The sequence below is a fragment of the Mandrillus leucophaeus genome, unplaced genomic scaffold (assembly GCF_000951045.1).
Source record: "Mandrillus leucophaeus isolate KB7577 unplaced genomic scaffold, Mleu.le_1.0 Scaffold864, whole genome shotgun sequence".
NCBI classification, from domain to species: Eukaryota; Metazoa; Chordata; class Mammalia; order Primates; family Cercopithecidae; genus Mandrillus; species Mandrillus leucophaeus.
The window spans coordinates 696873-702041 of record NW_012109408.1 but is presented as its reverse complement, the minus strand read 5'-3'; the positions used below and the strand labels follow the sequence as shown (position 1 = coordinate 702041).

At 36.0% G+C, this 5169-nt stretch overlaps 1 long non-coding RNA gene across 1 annotated transcript in view; it reads left to right on the top strand.

Moving 5' to 3' along the window:
* Window positions 1-1685: 1685 nt before the first annotated feature.
* The window catches only part of LOC105531092, a 10719-nt gene continuing 7235 nt past the window's right edge, over window positions 1686-5169 (top strand). The window contains exon 1 of the long non-coding RNA XR_001004738.1: window positions 1686-1833. This is a non-coding gene — a long non-coding RNA (uncharacterized LOC105531092). The remainder of the gene's footprint in view (window positions 1834-5169) is intronic.

The following is a 5169-nucleotide window of genomic DNA, read 5'->3' as shown; positions in this document are numbered from 1 at the left end:
ACTGCTTCTACGGATGGCCTAAAAGTTCTGGCAATGAAAGAAGTAAAGTGTGAATGTATTCTTAATACAAGCTATTCAGATGTCTTCATCAATTATTATGTGAAGTCTTTCCAGTTCTATCCTAAACTGTGGAAACTCTTCCAGTTAAACAACAGGGCATGATAAGAGTTTCATAACATGCTGCCTGTAAGAAGTAATTTCATTGTACCAAACTCATTTTCACTTTTAATAATCTTGATTTGATCCTATATCACTAATAGAGGCTTTAAAGATCAATTTATATATTTACTAGACACTATGAGGTTCATGATGCTCTTACTTTTTACAAATAATAAATATGTATATACTTTTTTACAAATAATAAGTGCATACATAAACATTTTTCCTGCTATTATCTGTACGTACACATTTTAAAAAATAATAAATTACTTTTTACACATTTATTGTTTGAAAAAAATGTGGTAAAGTCAGAATTCCTCACTGTTAACAATTATCTCTAAGAAGGTCTAAAGTTTTTATTCTAGGACTTGAAGGGGAAGTTAGCCGTATTTATATACTACTTTTCTCAAACTTAGCTCTCAACTCAATATACTGTGTTTGACAGGCAGACACAGGTATTATATCATGATAAAACAATAGTGGTGCAATTGCTTCTTAGATTGAAAGAGATGCAGTCATTGCACTATTGCAAGAGTAAAGGAAAAAAATGAATTGTCATTATCCAATGAATTAATAGAGTTCTAATCCCACTTGAAGAAGAATTTTGTTTTTCTCAGGACTTCCAGTATTTATGCTTCTGTGAAGCGTTTTCTAATATTGACTCTTTAGTTAGGGGCCAGGAAATATTTTTTTCTAAATGAGAAGGAAATTGGTTATAAGCAAATTAATTTGGGGAAATGGTAAGATTTAAAACTCCCATGTTTTCATCAGATACCACATTTTTCTGGAGTTCTAGCTATCCTTTGTTCTTATATTTCCAAAACATCTAGTAAATTTAAAAAATGCAATGGGAGACTTTAAGCCCACAGCCCAGCCCTTGATAAATAATCAAACGACAATCGAGTATTTATGCTTGCCCTGCAACAGAAAGGTTAAAGTTCATTGAAAAATCCTCTTAATTTAAGAACTGTAGTTGTTCCATACAATCATAAATAAAAGAAGTAATTATAAACTTTGGGGGGGAAAGGACTAAAAATATTTTTGAGAAAAATATGGCTTTCTAATCTAATTGAAAGTAAGGGAAATTTTTTGTGCCTTGTAGTGTATGATTATATATAGTTGTGTGTAACTGGTGAATGATGTCTAAAGAGGTTGCTCAAGGTTACAGGAAAAACCCTAAGGAATTCTTGCAGCAACATCCTGAAATAAGAGCTCCTGCATAATAGATTCACTGTGGTTTCCTTAGTGAAGCAAGCCTTCTATGAACACACAATCTTTAACTATACAGGATCAGGAGGAGAATTGAGTCATGCATTGGAATGCTTTTAGCTTTGGTTTACCCCTCTGTTTAAAGAAAAGAGTTATGAGATTTGCTTAATTTGATCATTTTCCTCTTTCCTTTGGTAATCTCCCTCCTGTATTATAAGATATATAATGCTTCCTTCACACTTCAAATGAAAGTTGAAATGAATTTTTCATGCGTACTATGTTGTAGATGCAAGGTCAAAAATTTACTTCAGGGATCTGAATGTGTAGCATATACAACTGAGTTTTGAAAGAAGACAAAATCTTTTTCATCACAAAGAATATGTGCTCATTAAGAATCAGAATGTTCAATTGTGTGAAGATGGGAGATGGGGAGATTGGTATTATGGCCTTGGATCCAGAAATCAGGTATTTACCCAAAATTTTCTCTGTAGTTTTCACCTATCATCGATTCATTTAACCTGTTTACCACAATTTTTTAAGTTTAATTAAGAGTCAGTCGTCTTTTCATGTTGCTGGATAACAGCCTTGACATTTTAAAGGGAGACATTTTTCTCATACTAGGTTCTAGTTATTGTGTATGACAGTGGAACTCCTAGTGGGATTTTCTTGAGTTCATAAGCACCTATTAAAGATGCTTATAATAAAAGAATAAAAGATAAAAAATCAAAGAAATGTTTGAAGAGGTATTCTGGGGCTTGATCTATTGGTTATTAAAAATGTAATACAGGGCTACATTAACAAGGCAGAGTGGTTTTGATTCAAGAACCAAAAGGCAGATTCAAGAAATAGGAAAAAAAAACTAGAAACAAATCCTAATTATGATAAGTATTTTCTATATGACAACAGTACCACTGCAAATAACAATAAGCAAACAAACAAAACTCCAATAAACCAAATGAAATTATTAAATAAAAATACAACTGAAAAATCAATAAAGTTACAAAGATATATAATGAATGCTGCTGTAACAGTGGATTAAATCAACTATGTTCAAATATTATAACCACATTTCAGAAAATTAAAAATGTCAAAAATAAAATGATAATTTATATAAATAATAATATAATTCCAAATTTCAGAAAAAGAAGAAGTAATCACTAAAGAAGAAAAAAGTCAATATAAAAAGCCCAAACTGTGATACATTAAATCCTTTCATAAGCAAAATTAAGGGGTCAGCAATAAACTCAAAAAGTATTTTCAGAAAAATGACAAAGGGTTATGTCATTAAATAGAGCTCATGCCAACCAGTAAGTTTACCAATAGGAAAAAGGTCCAAGTGCCTGTAAATAAGAGCTCACAGATGAGGAAAATATATGTCACTAATAAATATAATAAAGCATGTTACCAACTTAAAATGAGATATCACTTTGTCTCCTGGATTGGGGGGACAAGGGGAGGTACAACGACATTTCACACATCCTCCATCCCACCTGCCAGCCCAACCCTATACTAGAGGGGTTTGCTCACCCAATCTCCCTTCTGAGACCATAGTCTGAGAATAAAAAAAGATAAAAAAATCAAAGAAATGCTTGAAGAGGTATTCTGGGGGGCTTGCTTTACTGGTTATTAAAAATGTAATACAGAGTTACAATAACCAGCTACTCTTCAAGTATAGGGAAGAGACAGAGAAGAAGTATCATGTTATAAGAGCAGGTTAATTGCTGTGTTAATGTTTTGCTGAGAGCCTAGGTCTGGAGGAACTGTTTTTCTTGATTCCCTCCTATTTTGCAGGATTGCAACGCTACTGGAGATCCCTCTTTGACCCCAGGGCTAGGATGGAGAGAAATAAAACTGAGATAGTTGGAAAGGGAGGATGACTCTCTAATGTCTGTCTGAAATAGCCTCATTTCAGTTGAGTCATTTAGAAGGAAATAGTTGGTCATTTAGAAGGAAAGTAAAGAGGTGTTTTGTATCATGCTATGAGATACACGTGTATGTCAGGTTGTCTAATCTGAAGATATTCTTTTGAGCAGTGGACTAGTAGGACATAAGGGATGGTTAAGGGGTTTGTTATATTAGCAGAACTTGTCCAAAATAGTAATGCAGGATGTAAATGAGAGAATATTGAGATAGTCGCTCTAATACTGACACTGATGACAGTTTTAACTGATACAAGCTCTCTATAAACCATTTAAAGTACCAGGAGTCTTACATTTTAAAAAATATCTTCTTTGACCCCCTAACTACATTTCTTAGCATTACTCATTGACCAAACTTTTGAAAAACACCACTTTGTGACAGGCAAAGAAGATGATAGATACAGCAATTAACAAGGCAGGCCAGGTACTTGTTCTTATAGTACTTTAATTCTAGTGGGGCCGGGAGAGAACAGACAATAGCCATGTACATAAACAAATAAGTAAGATATTATAGAAAGTGATACATAGAGTGAAGAAAATAAATTGGAGTAATATGTTAAAGAGTGACCAGGGAATGTCAGGGAAACTGTCTTTGAAGGGTGATGTATTAGTGAGGGTTCTCCAGAAAAACAACCAGTAGGATGTGTATACATCTCTCTAGATGGATAGACAGATGGATACATAGATGGATAGATAGTTACACACTTAAGTACATACATATATGTATGTGTAGAGAGAGAGAAACAGAGACAGAAAAAGGTTTATTTTAAGAAATAACTCTGGTGGCAGGCGCCTGTAGTCCCAGCTACTCGGAAGGCTGAAGCAGGAGAATAGTATGAACCCAGGAGATAGTGCTTGCAGTGAGCCGAGATCCTGCCACTGCACTCCAGCCTGGGCAACAGAGAGAGACTCTGTCTCAGGAAAAAAAAAAAAAAAAGAAAAGAAAAGAAATTGACTCACATGATTGTGGGAGCAGGAAAGTCTGAAATCTGCAGGGCAGACCAGACCAGGAGGCTGGAAACCCAAGGAAGGAGTGACGTTGCACTACTGCATCTGAAATCAGTCTGCAGGCAGAATTTCTTCTTCTTCTTCTTCTTCTTCTTTTTTTTTTTTTTTTTGAGACGGAGTCTTGCTCTGTCGCCCAGGCTGGAGTGCAGTAGCGGGATCTCCACTCACTGCAAGCTCCACCTCCCGGGTTCATGCCATTCTCCTGCCTCAGCCTCCCATGTAGCTGGGACTACAGGCGCCCGGCACCGCACCCGCCAAATTTTGTATTTTTAGTAGAGACAGGGTTTCACCGTGTTAGCCAGGATAGTCTCGATCTCCTGACCTCGTGATCCACCCGTCTCGGCCTCCCAAAGTGCTGAGATTACAGGTGTGAAGAATTTCTTCTTCTTCAGGGACCTCAGTCTTTTCTCTTAAGGTCTTCAACTGTTGGATGAGGCTCACTCACATTATGGAGGATGAGATGCTTTACTCAATGTCTACTGACTAATCACATCTAAAATTTATCTTCACAGTCATGAAGACCAAGCAAGTTGGTCTTGCTCTTATTTGACCAAGCAAGTGAGCACTGTAGCCTACCCAAGTTGACTCATCAAATTAATTACCACAGGTGATATTTCAGCTGATAATCGAATAACAAAATGTAACCAGCCACGTCTGGTCCTGGTGGAAGAGATGCAAAAGTTCTAAAGCAGAAGAGTGTACACTGGGAGCAAAAAGACCCAGTGTGCTGGGTCCCAGTGATGTGCTGTGACCTGTTCATACTGCCTCTAAAGACCCTCCAAAAAATCAATGAATCCAGGAGTTGGTTTTTTGAAAAGATCAACAAAATTGATAGACCGCTAGCAAGACTAATAAAGAAGAAAAGAGAGAAGAA